This window comes from Castor canadensis, chromosome 4 (genome assembly GCF_047511655.1).
Source record: "Castor canadensis chromosome 4, mCasCan1.hap1v2, whole genome shotgun sequence".
Lineage (NCBI taxonomy): Eukaryota > Metazoa > Chordata > Mammalia > Rodentia > Castoridae > Castor > Castor canadensis.
This window is the reverse complement of record NC_133389.1, coordinates 16,474,658-16,498,778: the sequence shown is the minus strand read 5'-3', so window position 1 is coordinate 16,498,778 and position 24,121 is coordinate 16,474,658. Positions and strand designations below refer to the sequence as shown.

Here is a 24,121-nt window from a genome sequence, read left to right as displayed (position 1 = left end):
AATAAACTTGAAATGATTTTTCCTGGAAGCAGGCACATTATATGTTATCTCTTTTCTACCTTCTCATATGGCCTCCCCTAGAATAATCTAGAGTTTTCTCCATTTAAGTAAGAGGCAGAAACTCCATAAGTAGCTCTTAGAGACTTCAAACAATTCATAGACACCACTCTTCTTCCTTTCCAGATGGACATGTTGGTAATGTTTTCTTAAAACTCCTGATGTATTTTTTGTCAAATAGTACCAATTATCCTCTCTAGCATTCTATGCAGCTAATATCCAAAGATAGTTTCATTGGTTGATGAACACAGAAATAAAGATATTTCCTAAGTGTCTAGTTCACTTCATATTTTAGTTCACTCATATAATTTCGTGTTTTCAGAGGATCTACCCCAAACCCTTCTCTTGACTATAATTGATTTCATATTGCATTTCTTTCATTCACTAGAACATTTGAGGTTTTTAAATGGAAGTATGGACTTCCTTTACCAAACAAAGTCACTTTATTCTTCCACTTCTAGGAAGACTTGGTCACATCAGTTCTACTTCTTGAGGAAACTATGACATTTGTTTCCAACTCTCTGATCCTTTCTTCCAAAAGATGATTGAAAACTTCTCTTTCTGAATGAGAACTCAAACAAGTATCCATAGTTGTTTTTGCCCTACCCTCAAGACTCTGACGTTCTCCTCTATGTTAAATTCTACTTGTGCACAATGTTGGGTGGCTTTTTCATCATTGAAGGTTGCTGTCACAGGCATGTATTTTCTCTCCTGTAAATGAGTCATCACCTTCTTCAAAGCAGAGACCGGCATTCTTCTTTTCAATGTTCTCTACTCTGAATGCTGGGGACACATGGATGCCAGTGCTTTATGCTTTGTTTACCACGTCCTTGAAGTGTTCGCTGTGTTGCCTCAGTGCTGGGAATACTCTGGGCCCACACTCCTGTCAGTGAGCGCATTATAGGATTCAATTAGCCACGAAAAGATGAGCAATTCAGATTGTCACCCATTTCAGGAAGGAGGGACTACATATGTGAAAGGTGAGTGGCAAGAGAGCTTTATTAGCACTGAGGCAGAGAAAAGGAAAGTTAAGAAGAGTCTGGGAGAGGGACTATAAAGCAGGATCATGTGGAAAAGGGGGAAATGTTCAGCTCTCCCACACACACACTTTGGTGGTACCTGGGATTGAACTCAGGGCCTTGTACTTGCTAGGCAAGAGCTCTACCATTTGAACCATGCCCTTTTTTGCTTTTAATTTGTCTTGCACTTTTTGCCTGGGGGCCAGCCTTGAACTGTGATTCCTCCTACCTCTGTCTTCCAGAGTAACTGGGATTATAGGCACAAATCACCATGTCCAGCCTCTATCTTATTAAAGGTATGAATGACTACATTTACTTTTTACTCCTTCGAGTCTAGGTGTAGCTTTATGATGCATTTGGGGGAAGTAAATTTATTTTTACACTGAATGTAGACTGTGCTTTTAAGACTGAAGACTACAAGGATGGGAATGTATGTTCTTTAATTGGTCATTTTCTGTGTTGCTGTTGGAAATATTGAAATTACCAGGACAATTAACCACTGTCTCCATCTTCAAACTCTAGGCAATAGAATAAAATTGGGCAAATCTGTTCTCTGTGCCCTACCAGCTAAAAACATCTGTTTGACTTTCACCATCTGCCTCTTCCTAACATATTCAATCCAAATCCAAAATAAACAGGTGGATTTAGGGAAAAAAGATCAATGCTTCCCAAAGAAAACTAGAGAAATACATTTATTGTTAGAAGTTCCAAGTACTCATTTACAAGTTGAACCTAGAGCGTGGTCATTCTCTGAATATGTCTTCCCAGGTTGCAATGTATAGATGCAAGACATCTAGGAAATAGGCTAATTTAGAAGGAATTTGAGTACTTAATGAATGTTTCCCACAGATTCCATAATGACTCCATCCTGTTCTTGCTGTGTAAAGAAGTACGCCCTTTTCGTTGTTGCTAGCATGCTCTTTTTAAAGATTCGCTCCTGCGTAGTGGAGTGACAATTATTTTCTCATGGATATCTATGGACTCAGCACAGAGAATTAGAACATCTTTATTCAAGCCACACCCAAATAAAAGCCAAATGCAGCAACATTCCACATCAGGCCAAAGACTATATAAATCCTTAAATTGCCACATGTTTGTGATTGAAGAAAAGATGGGTGAGCAGTATCAAAACTAGATGTTTTGGTCTATCTCACATCATGACTCATCACAAGGTAACTTGGTTTATATCTTCTCACATGAACAAGAGCTGAAGATTTAAATGGATGACAGAGAATTGAGGCAAAGGAGCAATTGCAACCAATAAAACTCGTCACAGTTAATGGATGTGTTACATTTAGATTGACCCAGCACTAAGAATCACTGCATGTTCTCTTAAATTCTCTGAGTTTGAGTGACTTTGCCAGCGGTCACACAGCAGTTGACCAACCTGAGACAGGATTCCAGGATCCCCATGCCATTGTTCTTGAGAACACTACATTTTCCTTCCCCAGTCTCCCTCATCTCCCTGCCAAAGTGCCACTCTTCGGTCTTGGTGGTCTCTGCACTTTATGCTGCTTAGTAATGTAAAGTGTTGTTTATTCTTCAGCAATATCCAAAAGCAATCTTTGCTTTTCTTCCCATTTTATTCATTTATGTTCTGGCTGTCATCATTTTTGCTTCGCTTTCTATCATAAAATTATTGCTGGCCTCTGAGCCTCCAATCTCTTCCTCTTAGAAGAACATTTAACTTTCTAATGAGACTGAACCTTCCCCAATTACTTTCTTCATTCTAAGACTGGTGACTCAGGGGTCTTCAGCTAATAGGTCAAAGTAATTACACAGATGGAGGGTGAATCCAAGTAAGAGTTTATCCTCAATCCAAAGGAACCATGGTGGATGACTGAATTTTATGAGCTGGAAACAAAAAAGGTACAATGGAGAGGTTCGAAACCATAAACAAAGCTGAGGTGTGAACTTCTAGCAGCTGTAAGAAAATCACCAAACCTCAGTGGCTTAACCCAGTAGTAGGTTATCTCTTGCTTACAACATGGTTCAGCTTTGTGCTGGCGGTCTTTTTGAGGACTTTCCTTCTGAGTAGAGAGTCAGAACTTCGGGCTGCTTCCTCCTTGTGTCTCAACTTCCCCTAGGGGGAAAAATATCTTTTAAAAAAAAATCATAGAGAGGAGCAAAGACAATGTATAGAGGATTTATTAATAGTCAGTAATAAGAAGGCATTTCATTGACCAGACTCCTGCCATATGACCCTAACCTAAAGGCAAGAAAGGCAAGAAAATGCTGTCTTCCCATGTGCCCAGGAAAAGGAAGTGGGCTCATGAACATCTTTCAGTCTCTGACACAACTCACAACCTTTTCCTCACTATCAAGCACCATCTTTATGCTCACCTGAATTCTTTTAGTTTGGTGGCAATGGAGGGGGAGCTCACCAAATAATTGTCAGTAATTTCACTTTAACAAAAAAATGAAATGCAAGCTCATTTTTAAAATGAGGAAGACACAAAGAACAGTACTGCATGATGGCAAAGTGCATCATCTCAGCAATCAAAAATCAGGGTACAGATGCTGCTGGTCCCAGGATTACATGTTGAAAACTACTGCCTTGAACCAGCCCATTTTCTTTGGATGTGGGTGTCACTCCCCTCCCATTTGAGCATAAGCTCCTGTAGTGTTTGATAGGGTTTGGCCCACCAATGTTGGAGTTTGATTAGCTTTAAATCATGTTCCTGTCTGAAATTTCTGAATCAGTTACATAATCTCTCTGAGCAAGTTACTATTTGAAAATGAGTCATAATGGTATTATCAAAGAAATAACATTTGATTATCTACAGAAAGCATTTTGCACCTTCACTAACACATAGAGTTAGGACTCTTTACTGTGTGTTTTACCTGTACACTACCTTTATGCAAAGTTGTTCCAAGTCAGCAATGTGGAATACCTAAATCTGTGTATAAGCCATGTGACTTTGGCCAAGTGACTTGACATCTTTCTTTAAAACTGCCAAGTTTCTCTGAAATGGTTCTACAATGGAAAGTAATGTTTTAAACTATGAGAGTGAGAAAAAAAACATCTTATAAGACATATTTGGGGAGAATGAATGATGAGGGTTTCTAGGAGATGCTTAATAGAAGGATGTTTTTGATCTTTGACCTTCATTACTCTCTACACCTCTTTGGGGAATGGCTTCTCCATACTGCTTTTCAAATGATAATCACTGTGCAAAAACTTCATTCAGGAACTTACAGTACACATCTTAATAAACCATAATGAACCTAAGACATGAAGAATAATGGGATAAACAGGCCTTTCTCCAGCTGTCATGTCAGTTTGTGACAGCAACGGGTATTTCATTGTAAAAGATGCTAATTTCAATCTGAGCAGTGGCAGTGTTGAGAGGAGCACAAAAGGAATTCTTGATTATCTATTTCAGTAACCGTGGTCCTTGGGGATATGCTTGGAAACTTCAGATCACATATGGCAAGAGTCCTGTGATAAAGTATGCATCAGTGAAGCTTCATGATTTATGATAATAAGGAAATAGAAAGTCTTGCCCTCTATGATAACTATTTGTGGCTGGTGTTTCTCTTGTTTTGCTATTTCTAGAGGCTTTGTAAATGACATTTGTTGTACTAATTATTACAGCATTCTATACCTGGACCACCAGCTCATTTCTGTAACTGTTCTTTCGAGTTCCTGGGGGCTTATCATAATACCATTTCAACAATGGTGATTTTTCCAATCTAAAGTTAAAATACAATTACCTTATTTGCTGGACTACATTAGCTGTCTGTCAAAGTTAAAAAAAAACACTAATTAGTATTTCAATTTAAATATCATTGCTTATCAGTGTTGACCAGGCTACAAAAGAGTAGGAAGAGATGAAATTCTCAGAGCTGCATAGCTCATATCATGAGTGCAGGGAGAGAAGAGTGTGGGATAAAATCAGGTTAATCACCACCTTTTCTCTGGAATGGCCTATTCATTATTTTAAAATTATGTCCTGTTTGTCTTGTGTTGGGGTTGGGGGCTTGAAATAATCTTTCTTGTCTTCCGTGGTAATAAAAGGAGATGATAGAGTTTAGAGAGAGTGGGGGATCATGTTTAATATTCTTAGGTGGCAAAATTAAAACTTAGTAATTCTAACTTCTCCCTCTCTCTGTTTGACCAATTGTTGAAATCTCAAATTTGGACTCAACATTTGCTGCAGCATCCCAGCAACAAAATCCTCAGGTGGCCAAAGGCTTACCATTTTACAAGCATTCCATTCCATTCATAGAAGCTCTCATTATGAGGAAATTACTCATTTTATCAATCCGAATATGCCTGCATATATTTGCAACTCTATTTTAGCTCTCTAGTGCCACATACAATAACTCTCATCCCTTTTGTTATAACAGCTCTTCAAATATATGAAGAGAAAACCAATGCACTCTCCCAGTTAATCTGCTCTCTAGCCATCTTCACCTGCTGTGCATGGTTTCTCCTTCTCCATTACCCTGCTAACAGAGTTGTTAGCTCCCCTCCATCCACCTCCACATGAACTCTGCCAAAAGTGCAGGTCTGATCCAGCAGTTTCCAATGTACAAACATTTACTTAATTGTCTATAGAACAAAGCCCAAAGTTTCTTTGTGTGTGGCATTAGCTTCTCTGCAATCCACATCTACATCCAAATAACCCTCTCAGGACACACAGACAGGCATCCTTCCTTTGTTCCTATACTTTCCACTACCCTGGGCCTTTTCTCAGCCAAATGCTGCTATCTATCTCTCTGAATCTGAATAAGCTTCAAGGTCTTGCTCTTCCACAAAGCTTTCTCAAAACCATGGGTTGGTACGCATTTCTCCTTCCCCTAGCTTCTGGTGAAATGAGCTTTGTTCACAATTTTAGCACTTATGATTTGTGTGCTTGTGTTCACATTGATTCCTCTGCTAGGTGATAAGATCTATAATTTCACAGATAGCCTTACTTGCTTTTGAATATAATCTACATCTACCACCTTAATGCTTATTGAAATTTTGTTCAGTTGAATTAAGTGATTGCTTAAATAGTTACCATCTATCAAACGCCCTTTCAACTATCATTCTCCAGTTTGCCACCTCCACCGTCACTGAGCTCCCTCTAAATCTCAACCTATACTATCCAATACAGTAGTCACCAATCACGTGTGGCTATTTAGTTTTAAGTCTACACTAATGAAATTTAAATACAATTAATAATTCAGTTCCCCAGTGTCATTAGCCATATTTCCAGTGCACAATAGTCACTCATGGTTAGCTACTCACGGTTAACTACCATACTGGCCCTCATAGATGGGAACATTTCCATTATTCACTGGCTAGTGCTGGTCTAGACACCATTCCATCATTCTGAAGGAGAGGCATTGCCATCCTTGTTGAGTGATTAGCTCCACCACACTTCTAGCAAATGTCATACAAGCCTCTAAAGAACTTAAGCCCCCAGATCTTTCCTAAATGAATAGCTAAACTTCCCTCATAATGTACTCAGATAATTATTTCTGAGAATCTAAAGGTAATTCCCCTCTATCCATCTATCCAACTTATCTATGTCTTCTATCATAGTTGCTAATAAAAATGTTGTCTATATTCAGGATGAGTATATAATTTGTCATCCCAAACTAGGACACTTTTCAGAGTGAACAGGAATGCCGAAAAAAAAATTTATGCTGGGATCAATCGAACCTGACCAGGATGAATGGCACAACATCCTTAAAGATCACATCTAGAACCATCATTCCATCACTAGAGAACTTCCTCCAGATTAAGACTGGTTTAATGTTCACTATTCTGTTAATTCTACTAAATTTTACCGTATTTCAAACCATACTATTCCACTTATCATAAGGAATAAAATATCTTGGCTTAAGTTCAAATCCTCTTACTGTTTTCAGCATTCAACAGATGAACCAGCACATTTCCATGCAAATGGAAACTATATATATATATCATATATATTATATTATATATATACACACACATATACATACACACACATATATATATATATTAGGTTAATTTCAGCAAAGTAAATGAAGTAGTAAAATTTTGATAGAATATCTAAGTGACATAGATTTCTAAAAGTTTACAAAATTTTGCCTGTACATGAAAGGCTAACAATTATTTGCAGCTACATTTGAGGAGTCAACCACAAGGGAAGAGCACATGTAACTAATTTTGCTTGAGAAAATTATTCAACATAGGTCATTATCTGTGAAAGTCTGTTTGGAGGGAAATAATAGCTAATAGAGGTTAACATAGTTCTTATAAATCTCTAAACTATAGAACATGGATCATGATAACAATAAACAAAGACAAAACCACGTGCAGGTTCTGATAAAATGAATAATATTAAGTAGCACTGCTAAGTGCCGAAGAAGATTTTTGTGGAAGTCTGTTTTCATGAATTTTATGTGCAAAAAATAAAAATAGATTTGGGCAACAATTGGACAAAAGTGAAAAGTTAGATAGGGATTATAACATGAGACTTAAGAAAATAGATGAAAGAGTAACATTAAATTGAAATCAGGGGAGAGGGGCCATATCTGGGCTTTGTTTGTTACTACCTCTTAGTCTTGGACTTATTCCCTTACCATTTGAGAAACAATGCTTCATACTGAGGACCTGGGGGAAAGCAGTGACTCCATCCTCAATGCCTACACCCACAGACTTGCACCCAAGGGTTCTCCAGCTTTAAATTCTCTATTGGGAAGAACAAATTTTTAAAAAAATATAAGGCTTCTCATATCCATAGAAAATATAGTTTTTAATTATAGTTAAAATATTCTCTTTTTTTGGAGTTGTTCATTTCTTGCATCTCTATAATGTATATAGCAAGTATACACAATCCACTTTTTTGACTTTTAAGACATTTTTAAGACACTATCTGGTATTATTTCACTTACATCTTTCTTAATGTTTTTCTCACACAGATTACCTTCTCCCTAATCTGATATCTGACATTTATAATTTGGTATTCATAAGGGAAATGTTATTTTGGCAAAAATTTTACTCCTATTGGCCCTTGACACTATACTAAAATAAAAATCACATTAGCTCTTAAAATTCTTATGAAGCTGTAGGAATAGCCCAAACAGTAGACTTCTTGTCTTGCAAGTGTAAAGCCCTGAGTTCAAGCCCAGTACTACCAAAAAAAGAAGGAAATTCTTATTTTTCTCTGCAGCCTAGATATATAAGGAAAAGCAACTGTCTAATCCATAACTTGAGGGGTGACTATATGTTATCATTTTAATTTTTTTTAATTTTAATTCCCAAGATGATAGCAATTCACAGGCAGTCAAGAAAACCAGTTCAATTCTGTTCTAAGGCCCTTGTTTTTCATTCGGATGATCCTTAAGGCAGGAGGCCTTCAATTAGTTTGGCTGACAGCTCTGGCTAATGTTTTAATGATCCTTAGTAAAGGCAACAAGTGGGGAAAAAATAAGGTGGAAGAAGATTTAAAGTGGTGAGGATAAACTAGATCAGGCAGGGAGATAGAGTACACAACCACTAATTAACTCTCATCATCATTTAAACATCTGCAAGCTAGGAGGAGACACACAAGCATCCCTGTTACCGCTGATAGGGCCTGGAAGTACTTGCTTCCGAATGGCTCCAGTCCTATATCCCAGACACCAGGAACTTGTGCAACAGCCTGTCAGATAATACTATTACAACATCTCATTCCTGAAGGCTTAACTGTAGTTGAAATACTTACAGCAAAACGAGTGGAAGAAGCAAGATCATCTCTTAACAACAGCCTCCTAACTGTTCTCTCTGCTTCCATCTCGCTTCCCTGCTGTCTAATTTATACACACAGCCAGGATACTCTCCAAGAAAAAGCTACATTATACTAGTCTTTTGCTTAACATCCTTTAATGTCTTCCTATTGCAATTAGAATAAAATGCAGACATCTTTAGCATGGCAAATAAACCCTACATGATCTGGCCCCTGACCACTTAGACTTTCAGCTGCATGAATTAGAAACCCAGCTATAATGGCTTAAGCACTGTAATACATGACATGCAAAAGTTTTTAACTCGTCACCATTAAACAAGAGGTTTATTTTTTTCTCCTATACCAGGAAGTCTAGAGGTTGCCAGTACAGGACTGGTACAATTGTTCAACAGTCATGAAGAAACCTAATTCTCTCCACTAGCCTTTACCTGCAGTTCTTGTCCTCATAATTTTAAAATGGCTGCTTTATCTCAGGTTCTATGTCAATATTCCAGGCAAAAAATAAGAAAAAAAAAAAAGCAAAGAATGAAAGTACTGCAAGCCAGGTGAATGTGATTTTTAATTAGGAAAATAATCATTTTCCTAGAATGTGTACCCAGGAGACTTCATCTCATTGACCAGAAGCAATACAGCTACTACAGTCCATCAAAATCAAGTGTTTGTTTTATTTGTTTCTTATAATCTGGTTCATTACCTCCACACACAAATTCAGGTCTTGGTAGAGAGAAAGAAGATTGCATAGAGTGTGCACCCATCCATCTGCCACTCAACCCAATTCCTAATCTCGTTTCTCCTTTCTCCGTGTTCAAACCATCCCAGCTGGTCCTTCAAGTACACTTTCCTTGTTTCTACTTTTCAGTTCTAGTGTTGCTCTACCTGGCCTTCTCTTCTCCAAATCGTCACTAGTTTACATGGTTCTGCTTCAGATCTCTGAACAAACAGTTGGCTCCTCTTGGCAGCCTTATGGATTCCCACTGGTGAACACAGTCACCCTACCTCTAGTTGCTTTGTCATTTTTTTTTTCTTGCACTGCTGGGGATCGAACCCTGGGTGTGTTAGACAGGTATTCTACCCCTTGAGCCACACCCCCAGTCCTTTTCCTCTTAGTTTGTTTTTCGTATAGGGTCTCATGCTTTTGCCCAGGCTGACTTCAAACTTCTGATCCTCGTAACTCCACCTCTCAAGTGACTAGGATTACAGGCCTGAACCACACACCTAATCCCCCTCTGTCTTTTTTGTTGTCATTACTGTTACATATTTTCTTCATAGCATTTCTTGATACTTGATATATTTTACTGTTTGTATTTCTGTGTTTCTTGTCTGCCCCCTGAGGCCTCATACCAGGGAGGAATCCTTTCTTTCCCCACTATATCCAGTGTCTTTTGGAAACTCGGACTCCTACAGGCCAGGTGCACACAGTGAACAGTTCAACTCTGACCGATGAATGGATCTGGGATTTTCTGACCTGTCCTAAACTGTCGACCCTTCTCTCCACTACATTCTTATTCTGAAATGAGTGAAAGCGTAATTCTGGTTAATTCTCTTTGAATTTTTTAAATGACATTTCACATTTTCTTAAATGTTCTCAGTTGGGTTTTATATGCATGATTTTCTTGATCACATAATGTATTAAAGGAAATTATTTCAATGATTTAGCATATCCATTGGTCCTTTTGGTTCCCCCATCATTTAATCATTCTCAATATTTGTGCAATGAATAGTTTTCTTCCCATCTTTGGAGTGACTCTCTGTATTCTAAAAACTGTTATTCAGAATTGGTCCCACACTGTTTTCTCTTTTTTGAAAATTCACGAGTACACGTTAAATAATTCTTTACAGGCTGGGTACACTAGTGCAGGTCTGTGATCCCAATTCTTGGGAAGCCCTAGCACAGGATCTCACATTCTAGGCTAGTCTAGGCCACATTGTGAAATCCTGTCTAAAAAAAAAATCCTCACATGCATCACTAGAAACCCCTTTGAAATAAACACTTAATTAAAACACAATTTCAAGGTTTTTTTGGGTTTTTTTTTAACTGAGTTTCAAATTTGGAAGATACAATAAGAGACTTTGTGTACCTTTCCTTATTCCATCCATTTTTTGCATCTTTCATACATTTTACAGATTATTATACAGGGACTCAATTTTCCTTATCCCAAGGATTTAACATTTATTATGTTTAAGTCCTCTAAAGATTTTTTAGTGCAGATTTTTCCTTTGTATTCATTTGTTTCACTGCAGGGACAAAGAACTATAGCAGTAGGAAAAAATAGAAAGGAAAGAAAGAAAGAAGAGAGGAAAAAACATGCTAAATGTAGAAATCTTTTTCCCTTTCCCTTTAAGGCATAAATGAGAACATTTTCATGACCAATTTTCTAAGATCCATTTTTCTTTCCACTTTGACTTCACTGACTAAGGGTGGGAAGCCCGAATTATCTGAGTAAAGTAGAAGAAAAAACAGTGCTAAGATAACACACGTCCTTAAGAAGCCTGAGGGTTAGCACATTTTTTTAGAAGTCTTCAGATTTTTCCATCTTTGGAGATTCTTTCTAAAGAGACATGAGCATTTGGAAGTACTGAGAAAGAGAGTTAAATGTGTGAAAACAGCATGACCCCAAATTGATCCTTCTGAACTGGGTTTTAGTCACTGACCATCATGCTTCATCCATCATTCCACCTATGTCTTCCACACCCCTGCTCCATGGACCGTGCTGTTCTGACATGTGGTTGCCTTCTGTTTAGCATCAGCTGAAGTTCTGTCTCTGTGCAGAGTGACACAGGCAGCTATCCCCTGAACAAAGGACACTCCTCTTCTTGTTTTTAACCATATCCTGTAGAAAGAACAGATTATCAAATGGCAGGGTGTATGAGAATCACCACAGAGCTTGTCAAAAAGGCATTTTCTTTTCACTACAATTTCCTTGGATAGGGTGGAGACCATAGATTATCTGCATAGAGTGGAAGTAAAAATAGCTCTACAGGTAGTTTTGCTATAGACAATCTGTAGGTTTATACTTTGAGAAAAAGATGTCCCAACCATTTAAGTGGGCAAAAAGAAGGAACATGGCTTGTTTTGAAAAATGATGATGGTAGAAATTAGATTGTTGATTGGAAAAAAAAAAAAGACCATGGATGAATGAATAAATGAATGAGTGAAATGTTTTCTTCACTAACATTTAAGGAGGGGATACAAAATGAAAGAAACAATTCCTTCTCTAAAAATGCCTAAACAACCACCACCCCAAGTGTCTAGTGCATTAGGAGGCATCTGAAGAGGGGTGAGAAGGAGAGCCTTGAGATCAGACTTCAGATGGGAAATGACATTTGGCCAATGAGTAAGGTTTGCCTGCTGACTAAGATAGAGACAATCCAGAGAAAAGGAACAGCGAATATTAGAGCACAGCCAGGCAAAGGGACCCCATCAATTTCCAACCCCCCTTGAAGCAGGGAGAGAAATGGTAGATGACAGCATGTCCTAAAGCTGCCATCAAATCCACACAGGTGTTTCTATACTTAACACTTTCTTTTACTATTTTAGTCATGATTTATAGATATCATGTCTTAATGTGCCACACTGATGTTAACAAAGTAAAAACTGCCCTGATTTGTGCCTCAGTGTTTTTAGCAATTATGCAGGGGAAATCTCAGATCGCATTCTTAGTGCCATATCCTAAACACAGACAATGAATGTGATCACCATTCAGACAAACTTTCTCTGAAAGTCTCTAACCAGCCCTACATGGTAACCATACATACTTCATGAGTTTGCAAACCCAGATTCCACTCACTTTTTTCCATTGGTTGATGGTTATTTTGTCTTTGGCTGTAAGCTGCTGCCAGTGGTAACAAACCAAAACCAGAAGATGGTAAATACATCAGTTCAAGAGCATCTTCCAAACTCATATTGATAAATTCCATTACTGTCCAGGCTGTTCATGTAAATGAATCTTAAAACAAGGAGAAAAGTTGTCTTTCTATAGAATTTGTGGGGTTTTCTTTATCATTACTTGTTCAATTTACTTGATTGTTACTTATGAATTTTGTTATCTCTCTAAGTCAATCAGGCTTTGGAAATATACACAGAGGAAAAATCACAACTGTTGAGCTAAGAGCAGAAATTTTCTTTACTCTTTTTTTCTTTCTTTCTTTCTTTTTTTTGATAGTACTGGGATTTGAACTCAGGGCCTTGCACTTGCTAGTCAGACACTCTACCACTAAGCCACTCCTCCAGCCCAGAAATTTCCTTTAAAAAGTGCACCTCTCTACACAGCCATTCATTGGCTACAGTAGCAGAATCAGAAGAGCTCACTAAGTGGAAAGCCAGTGCTGGTCCATGATCAGCTAAGTTCAGAGACTGAGAGTGCTTAGGAATGTTCACAGTGATTTAGCAGAGAACTATCTTGTCTGTTACATCTAACAATACGTTTAAATTTGGAGCTTTGCATTTGCGATTTTTCACTTCATTTTTCTAGCAAGTCATTTTTATTTTATTTTATAAAGGGATCAGAGCATAATGAACTAGAAAATACAACCAGCCAGGCATCACTGCAGATGATTCTAGATGTTCTGAACCAAGATAATCCTCTGGCTTTCCCCAGACCTATAATGCTGATAATTACAGCATCAATTGACAGTTACACTGTGTTGTATGTTTTTCAAACATTTTCTGAGTCTTAACAGTAACCCTGCTTTTTATTCATCTTCATTTTATGGAAAAAGAATTCTTTTTTCTAGGAAGGGTAAGTGAGTTGCCCAAGACCACACAGCAAATCTGAGGCAGACTTAAATCCACCTTACTACAAGAAAGCTTTTTTTCCTATCGTAACTCAAAAAATGAAATTATGGTAAATTTAACAAAAATGACAAAGGAATAAATGTTTTTAAATTTTTCCAGGGCAGAATTCAATGTAGTGGTTAAAAACTCTTTTTTCAATCCACATACCAATAATTCACATACCTGTTTCTTTTATTATACAGGTGGGAAGACAGAGACATAAAAATATAGATTCTCTGTATTGGGAGAGGATAGAGTATATAGACATCAAGCCTCTAGGCCCAATTCCCTCTCCAAGTGCCCACTCTGCCTTTTCATTAATTTATTCAGGATATATCTACTGAGTGCCTACTGTGCACCAAGGATTCTTCTCAGTGTTAAGGATTCAAACAAACAAAACTCTCAGCCCTCTTGCACCTGACATTCTAGTGGAGACAGATAATAGATATGAAAAATAAGTAAGTTGAACAGTTAGGTAATGATAAGTACTAGGGAAATACAAAGAGGAAGAAGATTGTAAAAATCAGGAGTAGCAGTTTTGGGTAAAATAGTCATGGTGGACACCATAGAGTAGGTCACTGTTGCAATATTCTTACTGGTATTTTTATATATGCATCTATAATTCACTTACTTGAGGTTTCTCAAAAATGTCATCATTTTTAACTAACTATGGACATGCAGTAGGAGCAGAGTCATAGTTTACTGATCTTCACGGGAAGTAACAACTTTGGGACAAGATGTTTAGAAGGTGCAAGTGCTCTGAAGAAGGTCTATGTCTTAGGTTCTTGCTGTCATCATGACCCAAGGAGCAAAAATTAGAGAACAGAGGCACCTGTTGTGGTTAATTAATTAGCACTTGTCCTGTGCCCTTAACACACCCAGATCTGCCACTCAATTTGTGGAGAGGAGTTATGGAGGAGTTTGCAATCAGGCTTGGATAATAATAAAAATAAACAACATTCTCCTACCCAGAAACAGTGGCTCACTGCTGTAATCCTCTCAATTCCAGAGGCTAAGATCAGGAGGATCATTGTTCAAGTCCAACCTGGACAAAGAGTTCAAGATACCCCATCTTAACCAAAAGCTGAGCATGGTGATGCTGCATGGGAGACTGACACTTGTCACCCCAGCTATGTGGGAGGCTTTGAAATCTGGAGAATCACAGTATTAGGCCAGCCTGAGGGGGTGAAAAAGTTCTTCATATTCCATTTCAACCAATAGTCAAGCACAGTAACACATGCCTGTCATCACAGCTACACTAGGAAGTGTAAACAGGAGGATTTGGTCCAAGCTAGGCCAGGGAAACAAGACTCTATCTCAAAAAATAAACAGACCCAAAGGACTGGAGGCACAGCACAAGTAGTAGAGTAGCCATCTAGTAAGCACAAAGCCCTGAGTTCAAACCACAGTACCACAAAAAAAAAGAAAGAAGAAACATTTTTAAAACATCCCAAGAGACTGCAGGGATGAAGGTTAGCAGTTTCTGCAGTAACATGGACCAAGGCACGCTTTGCAGGGGGTGGTTACAGAAACCCTCAGTGCACATCTGTTTTGAGCAGGGCACTTTTTTATAGGACCTAAGAGTTGTTTTACTGGGGAATTCTCTCCATCAAGTAATCTTGTACCAAGCATGGTGTAATGCCATCCTTTCTATGGTAGCTAATATACAGTTAAGAAAACAAAAGCATCGCTTATGAGCAAGAACTAAAATTTTTAAAAGATGAATGAGAGACTACAGGAAAATAAAAAACACATTCCTTTAATGTGTTTAGCATCATTTTAATTAGCAAGTGAACAGGCATGCTTTGGTAAATTTGAAATACTTTTGCTCTTTTGGCTAAGTGTCAATCTTGAATTATTTTTGTATGGCTTAAGGTAATGCTTATTTCCTGGACTTGTGCTGTGTGTGACAAAGATAATAATAATGACTTATTGTGGATTTATGAAGAAGGTCTATAAAATTTTATTTTATCTTACTTAAAGCAAGAGACAGGGAATTCATCCCACTGGATAGTAGTAACAGTGTTTTATTACATCAAAGTTGGTGGAAGCTTATAGAGGAAAAAATGGCCTTCTATGGTGTGTAACTTCATGACCTAAATGAAATGAGATGGATAATCCTCCCCTGAGTGATTTTTTATATTGTTTTAAAAAAAAAGTAGAGAGAAAGAAAGAAAAGAAATGCTAGTGAAACTCACCTTACAGGGCAACACCTTTGGTCCTGCCAACGTGAGGTCACATTAGAAAGACCATGGCGTCTTTAGCACAACACACAAATGACCATCTCTGTAATTACTTTAAATTAATTAAAATTCCTTAAGTTATATTTGCAGCAAATTAACTATTAGGGAAAAATGCATGATAAAGCTATGGCTACAGAAACATTTGAGAATGAATCATTCTAAATAGCTAAGCTAGAGTTGAGGTTTTACAATTTATAATATCTGCAACTGTTATCATTATTTTTATTTTGATAGAAATCCTGTTTATTTATCTTGGAAAAACTTGTGCTGCTATAATATTGTGTGTCCACTTAGGACACTGAATCTACTATCTAAAAGTTACTACTTTCCATCTCTGTCTTCTAACCCAATAGGTGTAACTGACACCTGCCTCTGAGGTATGGGAGCTGTGCTTCCTTCTCCTTGGCTTCCCACAGAGTAGACAGTCAATACCCTCAGTGGGATGAGCATGCAGTGCCCTTCAGAAGGTTTTCTCCTGAGGAATCAGAGACATCATCTTATGGGCATCCATTATTTTTTTTCAGATTTTTTTTATTTCTTTTATTCATATGTGCATACAATGTTTGGGTCCTTTCTCCCCCTTTCCCCCCGCCCCCTCCTTTTCCCCCACCCCCTCCCTCTCACTCCCTACCCCCTCTCTACCAAGCAGAAACTATTTTGCTCTTATCTCTAATTTTGTTGAAGAGAGAGTATAAGCAATAATAGGAAGGACCAAGGGTTTTTGCTAGTTGAGATAAGGATAGCTATACAGGGAGTTGATTTGCATTGCTTCCCTGTGCATGTGTGTTGCCTTCTAAATTAATTCTTCTTGAACTAACCTTTTCTCTAGTTCCTGGTCCCCTTCTCCTATTGGCCTCTGTCACTTTAAAGTTTCTGCATTAGTTCCTTTGCACTGAGGACATCAAATGCTATCTTGTTTTTTTTGGGTTTCTTGCCTATCCTCATACCTCCCTTGTATGTTCTCACTTCTTTATGTGATCAAAGTCCAATCCCCTTGTTGTGTTTGCCCTTGATCTAAAGTCCACATATGAGGGAGAACATATGATTTTTGGTCTTCTGGGCCAGGCTAACCTCACTCCGTGATGTCCTCCAGTTCCATCCATTTACCTGCAAATTATAACATTTTGTTCTTCTTCATGGCTGCATAAAATTCCATTGTGTATAAATACCACATTTTCTTGATTCATTCGTCAGTAGTGGGGCATCTTAGTTGTTTCCATAGCTTGGCTATTGTGAATAGTGCTGCAATAAACATGGGTGTGCAGATGCCTCCGGAGTAACCTGTGTCACATTCTTTTGGGTATATCCCCAAGAGTGGTATTGCTGGATCAAATGGTAGATCAATGTTTAGCTTTTTAAGTAGCCTCCAAATTTTTTTTCCAGAGTGGTTGTACTAGTTTGCATTCCCACCAGCGGTGTGAAAGGGTTCCTTTTTCCTCACATCCTCGCTAACACCTGTTGTTGGTGGTGTTGCTAATGATGGCTATTCTAACAGGGGTGAGGTAGAATCTTAGTGTGGTTTTAATTTGCATTTCCTTTATTGCTAGAGATGGTGAGCATTTTTTCATGTGGTTTTTGGCCATTTGAATTTCTTCTTTTGAGAAAGTTCTGTTTAGTTCACTTGCCCATTTCTTTATTGGTTCATTAGTTTTGGGAGAATTTAGTTTTTTAAGTTCCCTATATATTCTGGTTATCAGTCCTTTGTCTGACGTGTAGCTGGCAAATATTTTCTCCCACTCTGTGGGTGTTCTCTTCAGTTTAGAGACCATTTCTTTTGATGAGCAGAAGCTTTTTAGTTTTATGAAGTCCCATTTATCTATGCTCTCTCTTAGTTTGGTGTCCATTATTGAGTTAGCCTGTAACACAATGATTCCATCAGATCCCACTGAGGATTGTTGGACAGTTTCCCTCTAAAATAAATTGTCACAAATGCTGTATCACACTTTTTTTCCAGATACCTTGGCATAGTAATGGGTTTTGAGTGAGAGCCCTATGGGCAAAAAGTGCCCTGTGAGTAAAAATAAAAATTTTTATGAAAGATTTCTGTGACTTCATATGATCCTGGCAACTGGAGAACCCCCCCCCCCCACACACACATTCTGTAGCTTATTTAATTATGTATCACAGAGACAAGGTTGCTGACAGTACAGTTGAAATATTATCTGTTCCAATCCTAGGAACTTCTGTAGTTATAATAGCATGTTCCCAAGTTCCTGGAAATAGAGTACTTTGGCAGGTAAAGGTTTTCTGGATATCATGCATTCCAAAAAGTACAAGCTTACAAACTTCTAAGCTACTGAAATAGTGAAAATCACATTTCAGTGACACATTAGGCCCTATGCAAGGTATCAAAGTCTTCAGTCTCTTAACAAATAGAATCGACCTTTGAAGATGTGTTATGCTTTACAAAGTATTTTAAACTCCACAGGCAAAAAGTTTTCATAGAAACATTGAGATTTTATTTTGCTATTCATAACGATATTCATAAGTTTAAAATGCTACTTGTAACATTGAGCATTTGGAGCCTGTTACAGTGTTCATATATCTAATTTGATCCTCATAATGACCAGTCATGACTATGAGCTATTGTGAGGTCTTTATGGATTCATCTGCAATACTAAACTCTCAAATTTCTCTTGGTTCTAAAACTGGCCTCCTGAATTCTCTTATCCTACATATTATGCATTTCTTGAGTAAATGTCAGGGGCCAGAGAAAAATAAACTCACATTCTGCCATTTGGTATGAAGCAAGGAATCTAAACCAACATCATCAGTATAGATAGTATTTGTGATAAGCACTGCAAATACTGAGGGTGTTTTTTTAAAGTTAGAAGAAAAAGGGCTTTTGCTTCCTTTATGGTCCTCTTTTGACTACTTTTAATTTACTTACACTTTATTAAAGTACATCAGTTATGTAGTCAAGAAAATTTAAATTAATATTTGTTCTATGAATTTGACATTATTTCTCTAAGATATACGTTAAAGGACTAGAAATTCCCATAAATTCTTGTGTTTTTTTTATAACAAGTGTTTAATTTTTTTAAAGAACAGTAACTGATATAAGTTACAAAAGTAATGGGATTCATATTTCTTCATTTTTCACGTGAAATTAATCTATAATGGGTAGCCAGCATCTTGGATTTCAGACATTTCTAAATTATAATTTAAAATCATTCGTTATACAAATTAGAACAATTTGAATGCTACTTGAAGACTTACAATGTTGTCTTTTCACCTGCCACACACGCATCAACTTTTCATAATTCCTTTTTCTACTTTCATTGCCAGTGGTAGAACAAAGCAGAAGTAGTGTAAAAGCAATCTCTTCCTGCATGGCACATTCTTACCTAAGGATAATCTATTAACTGTTATTTTATGCAATGCTAAGTTACTGTGAAAAACTGGAATTATAGATGAAGCTTATGTGAAGATAAGACAAATACATTAGAACTCAACCCAAGTGAAATCAATTGCTAATTCCTGTGATACCAATGGCCATCTTTGTGTGACTTAAGATGTGCGTCTAGAATTGGAAAATAATTTCAGAAAGAAAAAAGGACTAAGAAAATAGGTCTATTGTGTGCCTTAGCATAAAGGGCTTCACTGGTCTTTTTAGAAAAAGTGCACATTTTTAAAACATTTCCTCTTATGTAGAGCAAGGGAACACCCTAAAAGAGTTTGCAATTCTTAAGAAAGTAAGAAGAGAAGGAGCTCGCCAAGTTCCTTTAAAAAAAAGTTTTACATGTTCTCTACAATAGTAGACAGGGAAAATGAGTGAGAGCTCAAAGCTTTGAACCCAAAAGAGATAAAACCAGAACAAAAGGAAGCCAAGCAGGATCTTAAAGAAATCAAACTTCATACTAAAAGAGATTAAACTCACTCACGGTACAAATTTTTTATGCTGCTGTGACAAATTGCTACTTAATGGCTTAAGACAACACAAACTTATCTCAGAGGACTGCAGTTCAGAAGTCCAATATGGGTCCCACTGGCTTAAAACCAGGGTGTTAGCTGAGGTACACTCCTTTCTGGGTGTTCTATTGGAGAACCCATTTTTTTGTTTTTCCCAGTTTGTAGAGACTGCTGGCATTCCTTGGCTGTTGGCCCAGTTCTTTCAAAGTCAGCAGTGGCCAATCCAGTTGTTCTCATGTTGAATAGCTCTATGATTTTTGCTTTCCTCTTCTACTTTGAAGAATTTGTACTTATTTCCTTGGCTGCCTAATAAAGTGCCACAAACTGGGTGCCTTAAGTAGCAGAAATCTCACCATCTCAGGGTTCTGGAGGTTTACAAGTCTTTGGTCAAGGTGTCAGCAAGACGTTTCCTCTGAGATCCCTTCTGGGCCTCTCTCCATCTTCTCCCAGTGTCTTCACATCATTTTTCCCTCTACACTTGAATGTGCCCAAATTTCCTCTTTTTACCAGTCACATTCAATTAGGGCTCACTCTTATGTCCTCATTTTAACTCGATTATCTCTTCAAAGACCCTGTTTCCAAAGAAAGACCCATTCCGCAGTACTGGGAATCAGGAGTTCAACATGAGTTTTTGAAGAAACCAATTCATCTGATTCTAGGATCCTTGTGACTATACTGGGCCTACTTGAATGATCTTCATATTTTAAGCTTGATTAGCAACCTTAACTTCATCTGCTACTTTAATCCTCCCTTTGTTAGATAACATGTGCACAGGTTATGGGATAAGGGCACGGGCATCGTTGAGGGGCCATTCTTCTACTTTCACCCTCACACTCTCCTTTTTCTTTTTTCTCTTTTTAAATTTAATTTCAAGTGTCAAGAGATCTAGTGTATTTGCTGTAGATTGATGCTTACGTTGCTTTTGATAATTGCTAAAATGGGACTATTGGAGCTGCTGTTTCAGTGAGGAGCAAAACAACTGATAAATGTAAAGGGCCAGTATGCATTTTGGGATCTAATAGATATTTTTACAAATTATAAAGATAGATGTAATATATGTGTACTTAGAAATAATGCTTTAAGTGATTAAAAACTTAAATATAAGTGCCCTATAAAACTATTCTATGTTGTGACTATTATATCTACCAACTCAATAATGTTGAAATACATTTTATGTATTAATATTATTAATCATAACATTTTATGTATTAATATTATACATATCTCTTAATAACAAACAAACCAGCAATCCATTGTATCAAAGTATGCTATTTAATAAGTATTACTTAAAAAAAAATTCCCATAGAGAAGACAGAATTTTTCAAATGCCACAAAGGAGACAAAGTCTGTAACAAAGATGTGCAGTTCATTTAAACTCATCCTGGAAAAAAAAATAGAAACTAGTCTTTATTTTCAGAAAAAAGTTCCAAATAAGTTGAATATTCTGTAAATTATGTTTTCCTATTCTACTAGTCACACAGAGAAAAGTTGTACCTCACCTTTGGTAATTTAATACTTTTCCTGAAAGTCATAAAATACTAATAGTTTCTAAGTCCTAAAAATGTTCTATAAGAACTGTGCTTTGGGGTTTAGGCAAAGGACAGAATTAGGAGGGAAAAGAAGTAGTACCACTTACTGTGTAAGTGTACTACACATCAGATAGGCACATACATTTCAAATAATACTACTAGGCAGGGAGGGAGGTTTATCATAAGTGAAATTTCAGAGGGTCAGCTAAGTTGTGTGATTTACCTAAGATCAAGCCACTTGCAGGTGCAGAACTGAAAACTAAATTCGGGTTTCTTTGACTGTAAAAATCCATGGTCTGGTCCATGTAGCTTAGGTCCCTAAGATGGAAGAAAATATACTGTATGGATTTCTAATCTCCTTAATTGCAGGACATACTTTAATGGGAGTATATTATTCTAAGCACAGGAGATATTAAAATTAAGTATATACTCTTTAAAAATACCTGCTAGAATATTAATGGCTATATACTAAACCTCATAGTTTTAGGAATGAATTTTAAATGTTCATTTCCAAGAGCTGACTTTTAATTGTGAATCATCATAACTAAGGAGTTTTGCTCTCACTGGTACTTTTGCTATTGTTTTGTTCACTTGACTTTCTCAGTAAGTCCTTTGCCTAAAGAAATGTAAGCACAGACAAGCTCCCTCTTGAGTCTAGGGTACAGAGCATGGTGTTTACAACCATGCTTAGAAGTTGATAGGATGCTTGAGTTTGGCATATCTGTTTCCAAAAAGCATTTTAAGTGTTATTAACTAGGTCATTTAGCTCATGCACAAGTGGGTGGGTATCTATGCTTCAGGTCCAGGTTAGTCTGACACCAGCTAAAAACAGAGTAGCATTCATATTAACTTTTCTAGTACTAAAACCTTGTCTATTTCTTCCCACAAATAAAAGTTGCATGTATATAAAAAGTTGCATGCTATAATAAATGAGTTAACATAGCCTTTATTTTACTTAGTTGTCATTTTCTTTTTCTCTTCTTGATTTTTTGTTTTATTTTTAATTTTTTTTTGATGTAGTGAGAGCACTTAAGACCTACCCTCTTGGCAACTTTCAGATATACAGAACAGTATTTTTAACTAGTTTCCAATTGCTGTACATCAGGTCTCCTCTTGCATAACTGAGACTTTCCTGGTCAAAGGGCACAAAACCTCAGTATTTTTTTCTTCTTTGTAGTATTGATTCTTCCAATGGTAGCCAGCATCAAAGGCATCTTTTTTTGGAAAGTATGATTATTCAATAACAGATCAATTTTTAAGTTACAAGCACTATCAGGATGTTCTTTTAAAATAACAATGGAGGGCTGGTGAAGTGGCTCACGCAGTAGAGCGCCTAACAAGTGTGAGGCCGTGAGTTCAAACCCCAGTTCTGCAAAAAAAAAAAAAAAAAAGAAAGAAAAGTGGAATAAAATAACAATGGAATTATTTTCTCAAACTATAAAAAATTAAAGTGATCAGATAGCCCCTGCAATGGGCACTGAAGGTAATAAAGTCTATTTTATTGAGCAGCAAAGGAGCCCTTTTAAAACAACTCTGTTGACAGGGATACAATCTCAGATAGATGTTCTGGATTAAGAATGAATGTTAATAAGAAATATCCTTGAAAAAGAAAGGCTATCTTCTCCTATATTTGTGTTTCCTAGGGTGTGGGGGAAGAGATTAGTAACCTGCAATTAACCTGATACATTTGCACACTTCTCTTTAATCACAGTGCTTTGCATGGTGACTGATGAGACTGAGCGACGGGAAAGTATTTCTTTATTAGCGCTGGTTGACTTGATTTTGGTTTTTGTTTCCTACTGAAAAAAATTAACTGATGGTAATGAAATGGTATCTGTTGTGACTTGTATCTCGTTATAGGTGTTAGAGAGTAAATCACTACTATCACCTTCTTTGGGATTGTTACCCATGTTATTAGAACATGATATTCACTGGATTCAGGAGACTGGACTTAGGAAAATGAGGTCACACACATTTTTTAATCCAATTTACATGCATGAATATAAATACACACATTGCCTCAGATATGGAGAAAAGCACACCTTCTTTTTATTAGAACTAAAGAGAAAAATGAGGCATTTTTCTTTCCAAAAAATATTCATTTCTTGTGTGTCATTATACAATAATGACTGACAGCTGCCCAGAGGGTTTAGTCTCAAGAAAGGCTAATAAATGGTTGAAAGAAAAGTATCTCATTAGGAGTTAGAAAGCAATGACTTTGATAGCCCACAGCTAAATTTGTGACAAATATGACTATTGCCCTTAAATTTTCCATGTGGTCTCCCTTCTTTCATTACGGTACAAGAATATATGTTACTGCAAGTCAGCATCTCTTACAGACGATTCCAGTAGAGAACTGCTACCTGTAAATAGCTTGGCTACTCAAAAACATACTGACTTCAGGAACAATATTTCAATCGTGGTCATTTCCTCCTCATGCTTGAAGGTCATGTTCTTAAAAATCCCTGTGGGAGTAAAACTGCGAGTTAAGAGACAGTCACTAGGGGAAAAAATGAGGTTGAAGATTATAGTTAGGAAAAATCCTGTAAAAGGCCTTACACTTTTCATTCACTAAATATATGGGTGTATAAGCAATGCACACTAAATAAAGAGAATTACCAATGATGGCTTACTCTTTCAAATTTGAAACATTGAGTACTGTATTAAAATTTTTCATTTTTCTTTCCTACTTCTCTAGAAATTTCTCAGGATCTCTTTTTCCTTTAATTTCACTGTCCTAGACTTTATTTTTCTCTATTGCACAGACTATGTATACTACACCATTTTGTGTCTGTTGATTGGTTCAAATGTCCAATGCATTGCTAATTTGATAATACTTGTCAATAAAAGGAAAATACTTTATAATAAAATTGACATA

The 24,121-nt window shown here is 37.0% G+C and overlaps 1 protein-coding gene and 1 long non-coding RNA gene across 5 annotated transcripts in view; one reads left to right on the top strand and one right to left on the bottom strand.

The window, feature by feature from the left end:
* Window positions 1–24,121, top strand: part of Cdh20 (cadherin 20) — a 213,872-nt gene that overhangs the window by 14,221 nt on the left and 175,530 nt on the right. The gene's annotated exons all lie outside the window — the stretch shown is intronic.
* On the bottom strand, window positions 1,008–15,052 carry LOC141422456 (uncharacterized). The gene is made up of 3 exons (XR_012447010.1): window positions 12,574–15,052; window positions 11,438–11,616; window positions 1,008–3,159 (listed from the first exon to the last, which is right to left on the bottom strand). It is a non-coding gene; the product is annotated as an uncharacterized lncRNA (long non-coding RNA).